Source organism: Pleurodeles waltl, unplaced genomic scaffold (assembly GCF_031143425.1).
Source record: "Pleurodeles waltl isolate 20211129_DDA unplaced genomic scaffold, aPleWal1.hap1.20221129 scaffold_86, whole genome shotgun sequence".
NCBI lineage: Eukaryota > Metazoa > Chordata > Amphibia > Caudata > Salamandridae > Pleurodeles > Pleurodeles waltl.
This window is the reverse complement of record NW_027150400.1, coordinates 1,302,323-1,323,243: the sequence shown is the minus strand read 5'-3', so window position 1 is coordinate 1,323,243 and position 20,921 is coordinate 1,302,323. Positions and strand designations below refer to the sequence as shown.

General features: G+C 48.3%; 7 non-coding genes across 7 annotated transcripts; all 7 read right to left on the bottom strand.

Moving 5' to 3' along the window:
• Positions 1 to 471: 471 nt before the first annotated feature.
• TRNAE-CUC (transfer RNA glutamic acid (anticodon CUC)) lies at positions 472 to 543 on the bottom strand. Its single transcript has one exon. It is a non-coding gene; the product is annotated as a tRNA-Glu (tRNA).
• A 3,117-nt stretch (positions 544 to 3,660) lies between these two features.
• On the bottom strand, positions 3,661 to 3,732 carry TRNAE-CUC (transfer RNA glutamic acid (anticodon CUC)). The gene has a single exon. It is a non-coding gene; the product is annotated as a tRNA-Glu (tRNA).
• A 3,107-nt stretch (positions 3,733 to 6,839) lies between these two features.
• TRNAE-CUC (transfer RNA glutamic acid (anticodon CUC)) lies at positions 6,840 to 6,911 on the bottom strand. Its single transcript has one exon. It is a non-coding gene; the product is annotated as a tRNA-Glu (tRNA).
• A 3,108-nt stretch (positions 6,912 to 10,019) lies between these two features.
• TRNAE-CUC (transfer RNA glutamic acid (anticodon CUC)) lies at positions 10,020 to 10,091 on the bottom strand. The gene has a single exon. It is a non-coding gene; the product is annotated as a tRNA-Glu (tRNA).
• Positions 10,092 to 13,209: 3,118 nt separating this feature from the next.
• On the bottom strand, positions 13,210 to 13,281 carry TRNAE-CUC (transfer RNA glutamic acid (anticodon CUC)). The gene has a single exon. It is a non-coding gene; the product is annotated as a tRNA-Glu (tRNA).
• A 3,109-nt stretch (positions 13,282 to 16,390) lies between these two features.
• On the bottom strand, positions 16,391 to 16,462 carry TRNAE-CUC (transfer RNA glutamic acid (anticodon CUC)). The gene has a single exon. It is a non-coding gene; the product is annotated as a tRNA-Glu (tRNA).
• Positions 16,463 to 19,572: 3,110 nt separating this feature from the next.
• Positions 19,573 to 19,644, bottom strand: TRNAE-CUC (transfer RNA glutamic acid (anticodon CUC)). Its single transcript has one exon. It is a non-coding gene; the product is annotated as a tRNA-Glu (tRNA).
• Between the last annotated feature and the right edge of the window lie 1,277 nt (positions 19,645 to 20,921).

Below are 20,921 nucleotides of genomic sequence, written 5' to 3'. Positions count from 1 at the left end.
TAGGGCTGCCACCTGGCTGTGTTTTTTGAACTACCTCGTCTGTACGTTTAATTCCAGGCTGGTAAAAATATTGAGAAAAGCTGTGAAATTCAGGTTCTAAGAAAGGAGGCAACCCCAATCTTATACACACTGCGCTGACACTTACAAAGGGTATTCCTGGTGCAGCAGGGAAATGTGCCCCCTGGAGACATCTTGCAGTCACTATGTGGACAAGCAAGAGCTCTGGAGCTCTGGAGCTCTCAGCTGATCACAGCAAGATGGAGTGCTTTCAGATGTTATTTGGAGTGAAAAAAAGAGCTGTGAGAAAGCTGTGTGATATTGTGAGAAAAGTCAATTAAAGAAGAACTAGTGGTAATGAAGCATTTGTAATTGAAAGGTTTCCTAATGTGTTTGAATCCATGAAAAGTGTAAAATGAAAGGTTTCCTATAATAAATGTAAGTGTAGAAGTAAAAAGTGTAAGGAACTGCGCGTTCCCTGACCGGGAATCGAACCCGGGCCGCGGCGGTGAGAGCGCTGAATCCTAACCACTAGACCACCAGGGAGCAGGCAGAGGTCGTCCACCACCACCCAATATAGAAACAAGAACTGGTCAGCAGGCTACTCAGGATCCCATTTCCTATTACAGGAAAATTAAAGCAGACATGCAAGGACACACCATTTTCAGGCACAGCATGAAGAAAGAAATTGACTGCACCTCAAATGCACTCACAACTCTTCACACTTTACAGCTCTCCAAGACCTAGCACACCCTCATAAGACATCCCATCCTTCAGCAGTAATAGCACTTACACACTTAACTAGCAGGAAAATTCAGAAGTACAATTAAAGGGACGATCAGTGCTTCTTCTCAGAGCCCCGATAGGAGGGCAGCTCTTAGCTTTCCCAGGTCAACGCAGGCATCTCCAGCTCTACATGTGCAGGCTTTTACTTAAGGTGCTGGGACCTTCACTCCTCTTTTACAATGCTGTGTATAGAACTACGAGTCCCACAATGCAGTGTAACACATGACCTGCTGTCGATAGTCATGGAAGAACCTCGGAACTAGAAAAGCTCTGATGAGATTAGTGGGTGGGCACGTCCGGGTCACTGCTTGTTTTCCTTTCTCAGTGTGTCTGTAAATTATACAACTTTACACTTTATCTAAAGATAAAAGGTTTCACCTTCCTATAAAACAATTCCTCCTTCAGAGTGTGCCCCAACATTTCATTTACTTAGTGTGAGAAAACAAAATAGCTTAAATGCATTTTTTTTATCATGCAGTACTTTCCTTTTTATCTCATGAAAAATCCTTGATTCCACCTTTCCTTTTTCAAGGAAGTAGGCAGGAAGTTTAAATGAAAAGGGAGAAATGGTTGTGAAAAAGAGTCTTAGGTCCAAATTGTGGGTGCTAGATTTTGAAAGGTACTTGATGGCATGAATAAATGTTTCGATTTGGAGGAGGTGTGTGGATGAAAGAAAAATGGGCGTACTCTGTAGTATGAGTGTGAGATTGTAAACGGTATTTGAAGTAAATATTGATTGATGGTGCTCTGAAAATGTAGGTTTAAGCCTTTAAAAGAAGAGGCAGTTTCCCAGTTGGGGAATTGAACCCCAGTCTCCCAGGTCCCAGGCAGGGACACTCTCCACTATACTAAGTAGGAAGAGATATTTTTGTGTGTGCTGAGCAGCTCCTTCTTCTGTCCAACCCGCCCTCTCTGTGCCAAGCGTCTGAGTTTTTCCATTTCTCACTTCCTTCCCACCCACACGGGGGGCAGAGCTGGCTAAAGGATGCTGCAACTGTTGCACTCGCACTGCTCGCTCACATGCACGGGGGCACCCACCTCAGGGGGGGGGGGGGGGCGCTCTGCTTAGTCTCAACTTAACATTTAATACAACCTGCTGCAGAGTTCCTTCCCTTTACAGATTTCAGGCAACAATCAAAATGGCAACACAACTCTTCTCATTAATCTTCCTGCCAGAGAGAGCCCAGATTTTTGCCTGCTAGCAGCAGGGCCGGCTGTAGCCCTGGTGGCTGGAAGACAGTCTTTTTTGGCACCCCCCAACCCCCTTCACTCCATCACCACCTACTCGGATTCACTCACTGCCACCTGCCAAATGTGCCCCTCATCTATCCATAGCCCCTCTCACATAGATTAGATTTGTTTTAAAGAGCTGGATAGCTGCTTGACTATCCAGACAGCTCTCCACATTAGATATGGTTCTGTTCTTTGCGTCAGGCACATGAACCCTCTACGCTATTTTATATCTAGTCAAAGCTGCCTCTGGACAAAACCACCAACTCTCTCCCTAGCAGGAACGGTAATCACAAGAGGTATCTTGGCATTTTATTTGCTTTCTGTAGTTTGGACACACAAGGAACTTTCCAGCATGAGCTTTTAAATCGCAAGTTTCGTAAGTTATTGCTAAACACAGCGCCCCCCGAGGTCAGCAACTCCAATCCTGGTCAGCACCCGGTGCGGCCGCACTGCTCGCACCTCCCTAAACCCGGCCCTGAGTGGCAGTTTTGCATCGCCATGAAATTGTCATGCCGTTGAGGTCAGTGTGTGATGTGGCCAAGGCTATCCTATTTGAGGACTCCGGGAGAGACAGCTGCTCCCTTTATGAAGGAGTGGCCTTCTGACTGAAGTCACCTGAGGCAGGGGCCCACTGTCAGAGGCCTTATGGGGCAGGGACCCGCTGCAACTCCTGGCTTGCCCCATGCAACCCCTGGAGAACCCTAAATGACATCCATGTAAGTGCCTACTGTCGAGGTCAGCAAGGTCAGTGTGTGGCTCGGCCCAGGCTATCCTATCTGAGGTCTCCTGAAGGGACAGCTGCCACCTTAAAGAAGGAGTGGCGTTCTGACTGGCGCCAACTGAGGTAGGGGCCCGCTGTCAGAGGCCATATGGGGGAGGGGCCCGCTGCGACATCTGGCTTGCCCCTTGCGACCCCTGGTGACCCCTAGGTGACATCCATGCGAGCGCTTGCCGTCAAGGTCAGCGTGTGGCACGGCCAAGGCTATCCTCCCCTGAGGCTCCTGAAGGGACAGCTGGCGCCTGAAGTAAGGAGTGGCCTTCTGACCGAAGTCACCTGAGGCAGGTGCCCGCCGTCAGAGGCCTTATGGGGCAGGGGCTAAAGGGACATTTTAAGTCCAGCCAGAAGGCAGAAGGTTTGGTCTGTGCTGTCCTGGGGCAGGACTTCCTCCTTAGTAGGGCTGCCACCTGGCTGTGTTTTTTGAACCACCTCGTCTGTACGTTTAATTCCAGGCTGGTAAAAATATTGAGAAAAGCTGTGAAATTCAGGTTCTAAGAAAGGAGGCAACCCCAATCTTATACACACTGCGCTGACACTTACAAAGGGTATTCCTGGTGCAGCAGGGAAATGTGCCCCCTGGAGACATCTTGCAGTCACTATGTGGACAAGCAAGAGCTCTGGAGCTCTGGAGCTCTCAGCTGATCACAGCAAGATGGAGTGCTTTCAGATGTTATTTGGAGTGAAAAAAAGAGCTGTGAGAAAGCTGTGTGATATTGTGAGAAAAGTCAATTAAAGAAGAACTAGTGGTAATGAAGCATTTGTAATTGAAAGGTTTCCTAATGTGTTTGAATCCATGAAAAGTGTAAAATGAAAGGTTTCCTATAAGAAATGTAAGTGTAGAAGTAAAAAGTGTAAGGAACTTCGCGTTCCCTGACCGGGAATCGAACCCGGGCCGCGGCGGTGAGAGCGCTGAATCCTAACCACTAGACCACCAGGGAGCAGGGACAGGTCGTCCACCACCACCCAATATAGAAACAAGAACTGGTCAGCAGGCTACTCAGGATCCCATTTCCTATTACAGGAAAATTAAAGCAGACATGCAAGGACACACCATTTTCAGGCACAGCATGAAGAAAGAAATTGACTGCACCTCAAATGCACTCACAACTCTTCACACTTTACAGCTCTCCAAGACCTAGCACACCCTCATAAGACATCCCATCCTTCAGCAGTAATAGCACTTACACACTTAACTAGCAGGAAAATTCAGAAGTACAATTAAAGGGACGATCAGTGCTTCTTCTCAGAGCCCCGATAGGAGGGCAGCTCTTAGCTTTCCCAGGTCAACGCAGGCATCTCCAGCTCTACATGTGCAGGCTTTTACTTAAGGTGCTGGGACCTGCACTCCTCTTTTACAATGCTGTGTATAGAACTACGAGTCCCACAATGCAGTGTAACACATGACCTGCTGTCGATAGTCATGGAAGAACCTCGGAACTAGAAAAGCTCTGATGAGATTAGTGGGTGGGCACGTCCGGGTCACTGCTTGTTTTCCTTTCTCAGTGTGTCTGTAAATTATACAACTTTACACTTTATCTAAAGATAAAAGGTTTCACCTTCCTATAAAACAATTCCTCCTTCAGAGTGTGCCCCAACATTTCATTTACTTAGTGTGAGAAAACAAAATAGCTTAAATGCATTTTTTTTATCATGCAGTACTTTCCTTTTTATCTCATGAAAAATCCTTGATTCCACCTTTCCTTTTTCAAGGAAGTAGGCAGGAAGTTTAAATGAAAAGGGAGAAATGGTTGTGAAAAAGAGTCTTAGGTCCAAATTGTGGGTGCTAGATTTTGAAAGGTACTTGATGGCATGAATAAATGTTTCGATTTGGAGGAGGTGTGTGGATGAAAGAAAAATGGGCGTACTCTGTAGTATGAGTGTGAGATTGTAAACGGTATTTGAAGTAAATATTGATTGCTGGTGCTCTGAAAATGTAGGTTTAAGCCTTTAAAAGAAGAGGCAGTTTCCCAGTTGAGGAATTGAACCCCAGTCTCCCAGGTCCCAGGCAGGGACACTCTCCACTGTACTAAGTAGGAAGAGATATTTTTGTGCGTGCTGAGCAGCTCCTTCTTCTGTCCAACCCGCCCTCTCTGTGCCAAGCGTCTGAGTTTTTCCATTTCTCACTTCCTTCCCACCCACACGGGGGGGCAGAGCTGGCTTAAGGATGCTGCAACTGTTGCACTCGCACTGCTCGCTCACATGCACGGGGGCACCCACCTCAGGGGGGGGGGGGCGCTCTGCTTAGTCTCAACTTAACATTTAATACAACCTGCTGCAGAGTTCCTTCCCTTTACAGATTTCAGGCAACAATCAAAATGGCAACACAACTCTTCTCATTAATCTTCCTGCCAGAGAGAGCTCAGATTTTTGCCTGCTAGCAGCAGGGCCGGCTGTAGCCCTGGTGGCTGGAAGACAGTCTTTTTTGGCACCCCCCAACCCCCTTCACTCCATCACCACCTACTCGGATTCACTCACTGCCACCCGCCAAATGTGCCCCTCATCTATCCATAGCCCCTCTCACATAGATTAGATTTGTTTTAAAGAGCTGGATAGCTGCTTGACTATCCAGACAGCTGTCCACATTAGATATGGTTCTGTTCTTTGCGTCAGGCACATGAACCCTCTACGCTATTTTATATCTAGTCAAAGCTGCCTCTGGACAAAACCACCAACTCTCTCCCTAGCAGGAACGGTAATCACAAGAGGTATCTTGGCATTTTATTTGCTTTCTGTAGTTTGGACACACAAGGAACTTTCCAGCATGAGCTTTTAAATCGCAAGTTTCGTAAGTTATTGCTAAACACAGCGCCCCCCGAGGTCAGCAACTCCAATCCTGGTCAGCACCCGGTGCGGCCGCACTGCTCGCACCTCCCTAAACCCGGCCCTGAGTGGCAGTTTTGCATCGCCATGAAATTGTCATGCCGTTGAGGTCAGTGTGTGACGTGGCCAAGGCTATCCTATTTGAGGACTCCGGGAGAGACAGCTGCTCCCTTAATGAAGGAGTGACCTTCTGACTGAAGTCACCTGAGGCAGGGGCCCACTGTCAGAGGCCTTATGGGGCAGGGACCCGCTGCAACTCCTGGCTTGCCCCATGCAACCCCTGGAGAACCCTAAATGACATCCATGTAAGTGCCTACTGTCGAGGTCAGCAAGGTCAGTGTGTGGCTCGGCCCAGGCTATCCTATCTGAGGTCTCCTGAAGGGACAGCTGCCACCTTAAAGAAGGAGTGGCGTTCTGACTGGCGCCAACTGAGGTAGGGGCCCGCTGTCAGAGGCCATATGGGGGAGGGGCCCGCTGCGACATCTGGCTTGCCCCTTGCGACCCCTGGTGACCCCTAGGTGACATCCATGCGAGCGCTTGCCGTGAAGGTTAGCGTGTGGCGCGGCCAAGGCTATCCTCCCCTGAGGCTCCTGAAGGGACAGCTGGCGCCTGAAGTAAGGAGTGGCCTTCTGACCGAAGTCACCTAAGGCAGGTGCCCGCCGTCAGAGGCCTTATGGGGCAGGGGCTAAAGGGACATTTTAAGTCCAGCCAGAAGGCAGAAGGTTTGGTCTGTGCTGTCCTGGGGCTGGACTTCCTCCTTAGTAGGGCTGCCACCTGGCTGTGTTTTTTGAACTACCTCGTCTGTACGTTTAATTCCAGGCTGGTAAAAATATTGAGAAAAGCTGTGAAATTCAGGTTCTAAGAAAGGAGGCAACCCCAATCTTATACACACTGCGCTGACACTTACAAAGGGTATTCCTGGTGCAGCAGGGAAATGTGCCCCCTGGAGACATCTTGCAGTCACTATGTGGACAAGCAAGAGCTCTGGAGCTCTCAGCTGATCACAGCAAGATGGAGTGCTTTCAGATGTTATTTGGAGTGAAAAAAAGAGCTGTGAGAAAGCTGTGTGATATTGTGAGAAAAGTCAATTAAAGAAGAAGTAGTGGTAATGAAGCATTTGTAATTGAAAGGTTTCCTAATGTGTTTGAATCCATGAAAAGTGTCAAATGAATGGTTTCCTATAAGAAATGTAAGTGTAGAAGTAAAAAGTGTAAGGAACTGCGCGTTCCCTGACCGGGAATCGAACCCAGGCCACGGCGGTGAGAGCGCCGAATCCTAACCACTAGACCACCAGGGAGCAGGCACAGGTCGTCCACCACCACCCAATATAGAAACAAGAACTGGTCAGCAGGCTACTCAGGATCCCATTTCCTATTACAGGAAAATTAAAGCAGACATGCAAGGACACACCATTTTCAGGCACAGCATGAAGAAAGAAATTGACTGCACCTCAAATGCACTCACAACTCTTCACACTTTACAGCTCTCCAAGACCTAGCACACGCTCATAAGACATCCCATCCTTCAGCAGTAATAGCACTTACACACTTAACTAGCAGGAAAATTCAGAAGTACAATTAAAGGGACGATCAGTGCTTCTTCTCAGAGCCCCGATAGGAGGGCAGCTCTTAGCTTTCCCAGGTCAACGCAGGCATCTCCAGCTCTACATGTGCAGGCTTTTACTTAAGGTGCTGGGACCTGCACTCCTCTTTTACAATGCTGTGTATAGAACTACGAGTCCCACAATGCAGTGTAACACATGACCTGCTGTCGATAGTCATGGAAGAACCTCTGAACTAGAAAAGCTCTGATGAGATTAGTGGGTGGGCACGTCCGGGTCACTGCTTGTTTTCCTTTCTCAGTGTGTCTGTAAATTATACAACTTTACACTTTATCTAAAGATAAAAGGTTTCACCTTCCTATAAAACAATTCCTCCTTCAGAGTGTGCCCCAACATTTCATTTACTTAGTGTGAGAAAACAAAATAGCTTAAATGCATTTTTTTTATCATGCAGTACTTTCCTTTTTATCTCATGAAAAATCCTTGATTCCACCTTTCCTTTTTCAAGGAAGTAGGCAGGAAGTTTAAATGAAAAGGGAGAAATGGTTGTGAAAAAGAGTCTTAGGTCCAAATTGTGGGTGCTAGATTTTGAAAGGTACTTGATGGCATGAATAAATGTTTCGATTTGGAGGAGGTGTGTGGATGAAAGAAAAATGGGCGTACTCTGTAGTATGAGTGTGAGATTGTAAACGGTATTTGAAGTAAATATTGATTGCTGGTGCTCTGAAAATGTAGGTTTAAGCCTTTAAAAGAAGAGGCAGTTTCCCAGTTGGGGAATTGAACCCCAGTCTCCCAGGTCCCAGGCAGGGACACTCTCCACTATACTAAGTAGGAAGAGATATTTTTGTGTGTGCTGAGCAGCTCCTTCTTCTGTCCAACCCGCCCTCTCTGTGCCAAGCGTCTGAGTTTTTCCATTTCTCACTTCCTTCCCACCCACACGGGGGGGCAGAGCTGGCTTAAGGATGCTGCAACTGTTGCACTCACACTGCTCGCTCACATGCACGGGGGCACCCACCTCAGGGGGGGGGGGGGCGCTCTGCTTAGTCTCAACTTAACATTTAATACAACCTGCTGCAGAGTTCCTTCCCTTTACAGATTTCAGGCAACAATCAAAATGGCAACACAACTCTTCTCATTAATCTTCCTGCCAGAGAGAGCCCAGATTTTTGCCTGCTAGCAGCAGGGCCGGCTGTAGCCCTGGTGGCTGGAAGACAGTCTTTTTTGGCACCCCCCAACCCCCTTCACTCCATCACCACCTACTCGGATTCACTCACTGCCACCTGCCAAATGTGCCCCTCATCTATCCATAGCCCCTCTCACATAGATTAGATTTGTTTTAAAGAGCTGGATAGCTGCTTGACTATCCAGACAGCTCTCCACATTAGATATGGTTCTGTTCTTTGCGTCAGGCACATGAACCCTCTACGCTATTTTATATCTAGTCAAAGCTGCCTCTGGACAAAACCACCAACTCTCTCCCTAGCAGGAACGGTAATCACAAGAGGTATCTTGGCATTTTATTTGCTTTCTGTAGTTTGGACACCCAAGGAACTTTCCAGCATGAGCTTTTAAATCGCAAGTTTCGTAAGTTATTGCTAAACACAGCGCCCCCCGAGGTCAGCAACTCCAATCCTGGTCAGCACCCGGTGCGGCCGCACTGCTCGCACCTCCCTAAACCCGGCCCTGAGTGGCAGTTTTGCATCGCCATGAAATTGTCATGCCGTTGAGGTCAGTGTGTGACGTGGCCAAGGCTATCCTATTTGAGGACTCCGGGAGAGACAGCTGCTCCCTTAATGAAGGAGTGGCCTTCTGACTGAAGTCACCTGAGGCAGGGGCCCACTGTCAGAGGCCTTATGGGGCAGGGACCCGCTGCAACTCCTGGCTTGCCCCATGCAACCCCTGGAGAACCCTAAATGACATCCATGTAAGTGCCTACTGTCGAGGTCAGCAAGGTCAGTGTGTGGCTCGGCCCAGGCTATCCTATCTGAGGTCTCCTGAAGGGACAGCTGCCACCTTAAAGAAGGAGTGGCGTTCTGACTGGCGCCAACTGAGGTAGGGGCCCGCTGTCAGAGGCCATATGGGGGAGGGGCCCGCTGCGACATCTGGCTTGCCCCTTGCGACCCCTGGTGACCCCTAGGTGACATCCATGCGAGCGCTTGCCGTCAAGGTCAGCGTGTGGCACGGCCAAGGCTATCCTCCCCTGAGGCTCCTGAAGGGACAGCTGGCGCCTGAAGTAAGGAGTGGCCTTCTGACCGAAGTCACCTGAGGCAGGTGCCCGCCGTCAGAGGCCTTATGGGGCAGGGGCTAAAGGGACATTTTAAGTCCAGCCAGAAGGCAGAAGGTTTGGTCTGTGCTGTCCTGGGGCAGGACTTCCTCCTTAGTAGGGCTGCCACCTGGCTGTGTTTTTTGAACCACCTCGTCTGTACGTTTAATTCCAGGCTGGTAAAAATATTGAGAAAAGCTGTGAAATTCAGGTTCTAAGAAAGGAGGCAACCCCAATCTTATACACACTGCGCTGACACTTACAAAGGGTATTCCTGGTGCAGCAGGGAAATGTGCCCCCTGGAGACATCTTGCAGTCACTATGTGGACAAGCAAGAGCTCTGGAGCTCTCAGCTGATCACAGCAAGATGGAGTGCTTTCAGATGTTATTTGGAGTGAAAAAAAGAGCTGTGAGAAAGCTGTGTGATATTGTGAGAAAAGTCAATTAAAGAAGAACTAGTGGTAATGAAGCATTTGTAATTGAAAGGTTTCCTAATGTGTTTGAATCCATGAAAAGTGTAAAATGAAAGGTTTCCTATAAGAAATGTAAGTGTAGAAGTAAAAAGTGTAAGGAACTGCGCGTTCCCTGACCGGGAATCGAACCCGGACCGCGGCGGTGAGAGCGCCGAACCCTAACCACTAGACCACCAGGGAGCAGGCACAGGTCGTTCACCACCACCCAATATAGAAACAAGAACTGGTCAGCAGGCTACTCAGGATCCCATTTCCTATTACAGGAAAATTAAAGCAGACATGCAAGGACACACCATTTTCAGGCACAGCATGAAGAAAGAAATTGACTGCACCTCAAATGCACTCACAACTCTTCACACTTTACAGCTCTCCAAGACCTAGCACACCCTCATAAGACATCCCATCCTTCAGCAGTAATAGCACTTACACACTTAACTAGCAGGAAAATTCAGAAGTACAATTAAAGGGACGATCAGTGCTTCTTCTCAGAGCCCCGATAGGAGGGCAGCTCTTAGCTTTCCCAGGTCAACGCAGGCATCTCCAGCTCTACATGTGCAGGCTTTTACTTAAGGTGCTGGGACCTGCACTCCTCTTTTACAATGCTGTGTATAGAACTACGAGTCCCACAATGCAGTGTAACACATGACCTGCTGTCGATAGTCATGGAAGAACCTCGGAACTAGAAAAGCTCTGATGAGATTAGTGGGTGGGCACGTCCGGGTCACTGCTTGTTTTCCTTTCTCAGTGTGTCTGTAAATTATACAACTTTACACTTTATCTAAAGATAAAAGGTTTCACCTTCCTATAAAACAATTCCTCCTTCAGAGTGTGCCCCAACATTTCATTTACTTAGTGTGAGAAAACAAAATAGCTTAAATGCATTTTTTTTATCATGCAGTACTTTCCTTTTTATCTCATGAAAAATCCTTGATTCCACCTTTCCTTTTTCAAGGAAGTAGGCAGGAAGTTTAAATGAAAAGGGAGAAATGGTTGTGAAAAAGAGTCTTAGGTCCAAATTGTGGGTGCTAGATTTTGAAAGGTACTTGATGGCATGAATAAATGTTTCGATTTGGAGGAGGAGTGTGGATGAAAGAAAAATGGGCGTACTCTGTAGTATGAGTGTGAGATTGTAAACGATATTTGAAGTAAATATTGATTGCTGGTGCTCTGAAAATGTAGGTTTAAGCCTTTAAAAGAAGAGGCAGTTTCCCAGTTGGGGAATTGAACCCCAGTCTCCCAGGTCCCAGGCAGGGACACTCTCCACTATACTAAGTAGGAAGAGATATTTTGATGTGTGCTGAGCAGCTCCTTCTTCTGTCCAAACCGCCCTCTCTGTGCCAAGCGTCTGAGTTTTTCCATTTCTCACTTCCTTCCGACCCACACGGGGGGGCAGAGCTGGCTTAAGGATGCTGCAACTGTTGCACTCGCACTGCTCGCTCACATGCACGGGGGCACCCACCTCAGGGGGTGGGGGGGGGCGCTCTGCTTAGTCTCAACTTAACATTTAATACAACCTGCTGCAGAGTTCCTTCCCTTTACAGATTTCAGGCAACAATCAAAATGGCAACACAACTCTTCTCATTAATCTTCCTGCCAGAGAGAGCCCAGATTTTTGCCTGCTAGCAGCAGGGCCGGCTGTAGCCCTGGTGGCTGGAAGACAGTCTTTTTTGGCACCCCCCAACCCCCTTCACTCCATCACCACCTACTCGGATTCACTCACTGCCACCCGCCAAATGTGCCCCTCATCTATCCATAGCCCCTCTCACATAGATTAGATTTGTTTTAAAGAGCTGGATAGCTGCTTGACTATCCAGACAGCTCTCCACATTAGATATGGTTCTGTTCTTTGCGTCAGGCACATGAACCCTCTACGCTATTTTATATCTAGTCAAAGCTGCCTCTGGACAAAACCACCAACTCTCTCCCTAGCAGGAACGGTAATCACAAGAGGTATCTTGGCATTTTATTTGCTTTCTGTAGTTTGGACACACAAGGAACTTTCCAGCATGAGCTTTTAAATCGCAAGTTTCGTAAGTTATTGCTAAACACAGCGCCCCCCGAGGTCAGCAACTCCAATCCTGGTCAGCACCCGGTGCGGCCGCACTGCTCGCACCTCCCTAAACCCGGCCCTGAGTGGCAGTTTTGCATCGCCATGAAATTGTCATGCCGTTGAGGTCAGTGTGTGACGTGGCCAAGGCTATCCTATTTGAGGACTCCGGGAGAGACAGCTGCTCCCTTAATGAAGGAGTGGCCTTCTGACTGAAGTCACCTGAGGCAGGGGCCCACTGTCAGAGGCCTTATGGGGCAGGGACCCGCTGCAACTCCTGGCTTGCCCCATGCAACCCCTGGAGAACCCTAAATGACATCCATGTAAGTGCCTACTGTCGAGGTCAGCAAGGTCAGTGTGTGGCTCGGCCCAGGCTATCCTATCTGAGGTCTCCTGAAGGGACAGCTGCCACCTTAAAGAAGGAGTGGCGTTCTGACTGGCGCCAACTGAGGTAGGGGCCTGCTGTCAGAGGCCATATGGGGGAGGTGCCCGCTGCGACATCTGGCTTGCCCCTTGCGACCCCTGGTGACCCCTAGGTGACATCCATGCGAGCGCTTGCCGTCAAGGTCAGCGTGTGGCGCGGCCAAGGCTATCCTCCCCTGAGGCTCCTGAAGGGACAGCTGGCGCCTGAAGTAAGGAGTGGCCTTCTGACCGAAGTCACCTGAGGCAGGTGCCCGCCGTCAGAGGCCTTATGGGGCAGGAGCTAAAGGGACATTTTAAGTCCAGCCAGAAGGCAGAAGGTTTGGTCTGTGCTGTCCTGGGGCAGGACTTCCTCCTTAGTAGGGCTGCCACCTGGCTGTGTTTTTTGAACTACCTCGTCTGTACGTTTAATTCCAGGCTGGTAAAAATATTGAGAAAAGCTGTGAAATTCAGGTTCTAAGAAAGGAGGCAACCCCAATCTTATACACACTGCGCTGACACTTACAAAGGGTATTCCTGGTGCAGCAGGGAAATGTGCCCCCTGGAGACATCTTGCAGTCACTATGTGGACAAGCAAGAGCTCTGGAGCTCTGGAGCTCTCAGCTGATCACAGCAAGATGGAGTGCTTTCAGATGTTATTTGGAGTGAAAAAAAGAGCTGTGAGAAAGCTGTGTGATATTGTGAGAAAAGTCAATTAAAGAAGAACTAGTGGTAATGAAGCATTTGTAATTGAAAGGTTTCCTAATGTGTTTGAATCCATGAAAAGTGTAAAATGAAAGGTTTCCTATAAGAAATGTAAGTGTAGAAGTAAAAAGTGTAAGGAACTGCACGTTCCCTGACCGGGAATCGAACCCGGGCCGCGGCGGTGAGAGCGCTGAATCCTAACCACTAGACCACCAGGGAGCAGGCACAGGTCGTCCACCACCACCCAATATAGAAACAAGAACTGGTCAGCAGGCTACTCAGGATCCCATTTCCTATTACAGGAAAATTAAAGCAGACATGCAAGGACACACCATTTTCAGGCACAGCATGAAGAAAGAAATTGACTGCACCTCAAATGCACTCACAACTCTTCACACTTTACAGCTCTCCAAGACCTAGCACACCCTCATAAGACATCCCATCCTTCAGCAGTAATAGCACTTACACACTTAACTAGCAGGAAAATTCAGAAGTACAATTAAAGGGACGATCAGTGCTTCTTCTCAGAGCCCCGATAGGAGGGCAGCTCTTAGCTTTCCCAGGTCAACGCAGGCATCTCCAGCTCTACATGTGCAGGCTTTTACTTAAGGTGCTGGGACCTTCACTCCTCTTTTACAATGCTGTGTATAGAACTACGAGTCCCACAATGCAGTGTAACACATGACCTGCTGTCGATAGTCATGGAAGAACCTCGGAACTAGAAAAGCTCTGATGAGATTAGTGGGTGGGCACGTCCGGGTCACTGCTTGTTTTCCTTTCTCAGTGTGTCTGTAAATTATACAACTTTACACTTTATCTAAAGATAAAAGGTTTCACCTTCCTATAAAACAATTCCTCCTTCAGAGTGTGCCCCAACATTTCATTTACTTAGTGTGAGAAAACAAAATAGCTTAAATGCATTTTTTTTATCATGCAGTACTTTCCTTTTTATCTCATGAAAAATCCTTGATTCCACCTTTCCTTTTTCAAGGAAGTAGGCACGAAGTTTAAATGAAAAGGGAGAAATGGTTGTGAAAAAGAGTCTTAGGTCCAAATTGTGGGTGCTAGATTTTGAAAGGTACTTGATGGCATGAATAAATGTTTCGATTTGGAGGAGGTGTGTGGATGAAAGAAAAATGGGCGTACTCTGTAGTATGAGTGTGAGATTGTAAACGGTATTTGAAGTAAATATTGATTGCTGGTGCTCTGAAAATGTAGGTTTAAGCCTTTAAAAGAAGAGGCAGTTTTCAAGTGGGGGAATTGAACCCCAGTCTCCCAGGCAGGGACACTCTCCACTATACTAAGTAGGAAGAGATATTTTTGTGTGTGCTGAGCAGCTCCTTCTTCTGTCCAACCCGCCCTCTCTGTGCCAAGCGTCTGAGTTTTTCCATTTCTCACTTCCTTCCCACCCACACGGGGGGGCAGAGCTGGCTTAAGGATGCTGCAACTGTTGCACTCGCACTGCTCGCTCACATGCACGGGGGCACCCACCTCAGGGGGGGGGGGGGCGCTCTGCTTAGTCTCAACTTAACATTTAATACAACCTGCTGCAGAGTTCCTTCCCTTTACAGATTTCAGGCAACAATCAAAATGGCAACACAACTCTTCTCATTAATCTTCCTGCCAGAGAGAGCCCAGATTTTTGCCTGCTAGCAGCAGGGCCGGCTGTAGCCCTGGTGGCTGGAAGACAGTCTTTTTTGGCACCCCCCAACCCCCTTCACTCCATCACCACCTACTCGGATTCACTCACTGCCACCCGCCAAATGTGCCCCTCATCTATCCATAGCCCCTCTCACATAGATTAGATTTGTTTTAAAGAGCTGGATAGCTGCTTGACTATCCAGACAGCTCTCCACATTAGATATGGTTCTGTTCTTTGCGTCAGGCACATGAACCCTCTACGCTATTTTATATCTAGTCAAAGCTGCCTCTGGACAAAACCACCAACTCTCTCCCTAGCAGGAACGGTAATCACAAGAGGTATCTTGGCATTTTATTTGCTTTCTGTAGTTTGGACACACAAGGAACTTTCCAGCATGAGCTTTTAAATCGCAAGTTTCGTAAGTTATTGCTAAACACAGCGCCCCCCGAGGTCAGCAACTCCAATCCTGGTCAGCACCCGGTGCGGCCGCACTGCTCGCACCTCCCTAAACCCGGCCCTGAGTGGCAGTTTTGCATCGCCATGAAATTGTCATGCCGTTGAGGTCAGTGTGTGACGTGGCCAAGGCTATCCTATTTGAGGACTCCGGGAGAGACAGCTGCTCCCTTAATGAAGGAGTGGCCTTCTGACTGAAGTCACCTGAGGCAGGGGCCCACTGTCAGAGGCCTTATGGGGCAGGGACCCGCTGCAACTCCTGGCTTGCCCCATGCAACCCCTGGAGAACCCTAAATGACATCCATGTAAGTGCCTACTGTCGAGGTCAGCAAGGTCAGTGTGTGGCTCGGCCCAGGCTATCCTATCTGAGGTCTCCTGAAGTGACAGCTGCCACCTTAAAGAAGGAGTGGCGTTCTGACTGGCGCCAACTGAGGTAGGGGCCCGCTGTCAGAGGCCATATGGGGGAGGGGCCCGCTGCGACATCTGGCTTGCCCCTTGCGACCCCTGGTGACCCCTAGGTGACATCCATGCGAGCGCTTGCCGTCAAGGTCAGCGTGTGGCGCGGCCAAGGCTATCCTCCCCTGAGGCTCCTGAAAGGACAGCTGGCGCCTGAAGTAAGGAGTGGCCTTCTGACCGAAGTCACCTGAGGCAGGTGCCCGCCGTCAGAGGCCTTATGGGGCAGGGGCTAAAGGGACATTTTAAGTCCAGCCAGAAGGCAGAAGGTTTGGTCTGTGCTGTCCTGGGGCAGGACTTCCTCCTTAGTAGGGCTGCCACCTGGCTGTGTTTTTTGAACTACCTCGTCTGTACGTTTAATTCCAGGCTGGTAAAAATATTGAGAAAAGCTGTGAAATTCAGGTTCTAAGAAAGGAGGCAACCCCAATCTTATACACACTGCGCTGACACTTACAAAGGGTATTCCTGGTGCAGCAGGGAAATGTGCCCCCTGGAGACATCTTGCAGTCACTATGTGGACAAGCAAGAGCTCTGGAGCTCTGGAGATCTCAGCTGATCACAGCAAGATGGAGTGCTTTCAGATGTTATTTGGAGTGAAAAAAAGAGCGGTGAGAAAGCTGTGTGATATTGTGAGAAAAGTCAATTAAAGAAGAACTAGTGGTAATGAAGCATTTGTAATTGAAAGGTTTCCTAATGTGTTTGAATCCATGAAAAGTGTAAAATGAAAGGTTTCCTATAATAAATGTAAGTGTAGAAGTAAAAAGTGTAAGGAACTGCGCGTTCCCTGACCGGGAATCGAACCCGGGCCGCGGCGGTGAGAGCGCTGAATCCTAACCACTAGACCACCAGGGAGCAGGCACAGGTCGTCCACCACCACCCAATATAGAAACAAGAACTGGTCAGCAGGCTACTCAGGATCCCATTTCCTATTACAGGAAAATTAAAGCAGACATGCAAGGACACACCATTTTCAGGCACAGCATGAAGAAAGAAATTGACTGCACCTCAAATGCACTCACAACTCTTCACACTTTACAGCTCTCCAAGACCTAGCACACCCTCATAAGACATCCCATCCTTCAGCAGTAATAGCACTTACACACTTAACTAGCAGGAAAATTCAGAAGTACAATTAAAGGGACGATCAGTGCTTCTTCTCAGAGCCCCGATAGGAGGGCAGCTCTTAGCTTTCCCAGGTCAACGCAGGCATCTCCAGCTCTACATGTGCAGGCTTTTACTTAAGGTGCTGGGACCTTCACTCCTCTTTTACAATGCTGTGTATAGAACTACGAGTCCCACAATGCAGTGTAACACATGACCTGCTGTCGATAGTCATGGAAGAACCTCGGAACTAGAAAAGCTCTGATGAGATTAGTGGGTGGGCACGTCCGGGTCACTGCTTGTTTTCCTTTCTCAGTGTGTCTGTAAATTATACAACTTTACACTTTATCTAAAGATAAAAGGTTTCACCTTCCTATAAAACAATTCCTCCTTCAGAGTGTGCCCCAACATTTCATTTACTTAGTGTGAGAAAACAAAATAGCTTAAATGCATTTTTTTTATCATGCAGTACTTTCCTTTTTATCTCATGAAAAATCCTTGATTCCACCTTTCCTTTTTCAAGGAAGTAGGCACGAAGTTTAAATGAAAAGGGAGAAATGGTTGTGAAAAAGAGTCTTAGGTCCAAATTGTGGGTGCTAGATTTTGAAAGGTACTTGATGGCATGAATAAATGTTTCGATTTGGAGGAGGTGTGTGGATGAAAGAAAAATGGGCGTACTCTGTAGTATGAGTGTGAGATTGTAAACGGTATTTGAAGTAAATATTGATTGCTGGTGCTCTGAAAATGTAGGTTTAAGCCTTTAAAAGAAGAGGCAGTTTCCAAGTGGGGGAATTGAACCCCAGTCTCCCAGGCAGGGACACTCTCCACTATACTAAGTAGGAAGAGATATTTTTGTGTGTGCTGAGCAGCTCCTTCTTCTGTCCAACCCGCCCTCTCTGTGCCAAGCGTCTGAGTTTTTCCATTTCTCACTTCCTTCCCACCCACACGGGGGGGCAGAGCTGGCTTAAGGATGCTGCAACTGTTGCACTCGCACTGCTCGCTCACATGCACGGGGGCACCCACCTCAGGGGGGGGGGGGGGCGCTCTGCTTAGTCTCAACTTAACATTTAATACAACCTGCTGCAGAGTTCCTTCCCTTTACAGATTTCAGGCAACAATCAAAATGGCAACACAACTCTTCTCATTAATCTTCCTGCCAGAGAGAGCCCAGATTTTTGCCTGCTAGCAGCAGGGCCGGCTGTAGCCCTGGTGGCTGGAAGACAGTCTTTTTTGGCACCCCCCAACCCCCTTCACTCCATCACCACCTACTCGGATTCACTCACTGCCACCCGCCAAATGTGCCCCTCATCTATCCATAGCCCCTCTCACATAGATTAGATTTGTTTTAAAGAGCTGGATAGCTGCTTGACTATCCAGACAGCTCTCCACATTAGATATGGTTCTGTTCTTTGCGTCAGGCACATGAACCCTCTACGCTATTTTATATCTAGTCAAAGCTGCCTCTGGACAAAACCACCAACTCTCTCCCTAGCAGGAACGGTAATCACAAGAGGTATCTTGGCATTTTATTTGCTTTCTGTAGTTTGGACACACAAGGAACTTTCCAGCATGAGCTTTTAAATCGCAAGTTTCGTAAGTTATTGCTAAACACAGCGCCCCCCGAGGTCAGCAACTCCAATCCTGGTCAGCACCCGGTGCGGCCGCACTGCTCGCACCTCCCTAAACCCGGCCCTGAGTGGCAGTTTTGCATCGCCATGAAATTGTCATGCCGTTGAGGTCAGTGTGTGACGTGGCCAAGGCTATCCTATTTGAGGACTCCGGGAGAGACAGCTGCTCCCTTAATGAAGGAGTGGCCTTCTGACTGAAGTCACCTGAGGCAGGGGCCCACTGTCAGAGGCCTTATGGGGCAGGGACCCGCTGCAACTCCTGGCTTGCCCCATGCAACCCCTGGAGAACCCTAAATGACATCCATGTAAGTGCCTACTGTCGAGGTCAGCAAGGTCAGTGTGTGGCTCGGCCCAGGCTATCCTATCTGAGGTCTCCTGAAGTGACAGCTGCCACCTTAAAGAAGGAGTGGCGTTCTGACTGGCGCCAACTGAGGTAGGGGCCCGCTGTCAGAGGCCATATGGGGGAGGGGCCCGCTGCGACATCTGGCTTGCCCCTTGCGACCCCTGGTGACCCCTAGGTGACATCCATGCGAGCGCTTGCCGTCAAGGTCAGCGTGTGGCGCGGCCAAGGCTATCCTCCCCTGAGGCTCCTGAAGGGACAGCTGGCGCCTGAAGTAAGGAGTGGCCTTCTGACCGAAGTCACCTGAGGCAGGTGCCCGCCGTCAGAGGCCTTATGGGGCAGGGGCTAAAGGGACATTTTAAGTCCAGCCAGAAGGCAGAAGGTTTGGTCTGTGCTGTCCTGGGGCAGGACTTCCTCCTTAGTAGGGCTGCCACCTGGCTGTGTTTTTTGAACTACCTCGTCTGTACGTTTAATTCCAGGCTGGTAAAAATATTGAGAAAAGCTGTGAAATTCAGGTTCTAAGAAAGGAGGCAACCCCAATCTTATACACACTGCGCTGACACTTACAAAGGGTATTCCTGGTGCAGCAGGGAAATGTGCCCCCTGGAGACATCTTGCAGTCACTATGTGGACAAGCAAGAGCTCTGGAGCTCTGGAGCTCTCAGCTGATCACAGCAAGATGGAGTGCTTTCAGATGTTATTTGGAGTGAAAAAAAGAGCTGTGAGAAAGCTGTGTGATATTGTGAGAAAAGTCAATTAAAGAAGAACTAGTGGTAATGAAGCATTTGTAATTGAAAGGTTTCCTAATGTGTTTGAATCCATGAAAAGTGTAAAATGAAAGGTTTCCTATAAGAAATGAAAGTGTAGAAGTAAAAAGTGTAAGGAACTGCGCGTTCCCTGACCGGGAATCGAACCCGGGCCGCGGCGGTGAGAGCGCTGAATCCTAACCACTAGACCACCAGGGAGCAGGCACAGGTCGTCCACCACCACCCAATATAGAAACAAGAACTGGTCAGCAGGCTACTCAGGATCCCATTTCCTATTACAGGAAAATTAAAGCAGACATGCAAGGACACACCATTTTCAGGCACAGCATGAAGAAAGAAATTGACTGCACCTCAAATGCACTCACAACTCTTCACACTTTACAGCTCTCCAAGACCTAGCACACCCTCATAAGACATCCCATCCTTCAGCAGTAATAGCACTTACACACTTAACTAGCAGGAAAATTCAGAAGTACAATTAAAGGGACGATCAGTGCTTCTTCTCAGAGCCCCGATAGGAGGGCAGCTCTTAGCTTTCCCAGGTCAACGCAGGCATCTCCAGCTCTACATGTGCAGGCTTTTACTTAAGGTGCTGGGACCTTCACTCCTCTTTTACAATGCTGTGTATAGAACTACGAGTCCCACAATGCAGTGTAACACATGACCTGCTGTCGATAGTCATGGAAGAACCTCGGAACTAGAAAAGCTCTGATGAGATTAGTGGGTGGGCACGTCCGGGTCACTGCTTGTTTTCCTTTCTCAGTGTGTCTGTAAATTATACAACTTTACACTTTATCTAAAGATAAAAGGTTTCACCTTCCTATAAAACAATTCCTCCTTCAGAGTGTGCCCCAACATTTCATTTACTTAGTGTGAGAAAACAAAATAGCTTAAATGCATTTTTTTTATCATGCAGTACTTTCCTTTTTATCTCATGAAAAATCCTTGATTCCACCTTTCCTTTTTCAAGGAAGTAGGCAGGAAGTTTAAATGAAAAGGGAGAAATGGTTGTGAAAAAGAGTCTTAGGTCCAAATTGTGGGTGCTAGATTTTGAAAGGTACTTGATGGCATGAATAAATGTTTCGATTTGGAGGAGGTGTGTGGATGAAAGAAAAATGGGCGTACTCTGTAGTATGAGTGTGAGATTGTAAACGGTATTTGAAGTAAATATTGATTGCTGGTGCTCTGAAAATGTAGGTTTAAGCCTTTAAAAGAAGAGGCAGTTTCCAAGTGGGGGAATTGAACCCCAGTCTCCCAGGCAGGGACACTCTCCACTATACTAAGTAGGAAGAGATATTTTTGTGTGTGCTGAGCAGCTCCTTCTTCTGTCCAACCCGCCCTCTCTGTGCCAAGCGTCTGAGTTTTTCCATTTCTCACTTCCTTCCCACCCACACGGGGGGGCAGAGCTGGCTTAATGATGCTGCAACTGTTGCACTCGCACTGCTCGCTCACATGCACGGGGGCACCCACCTCAG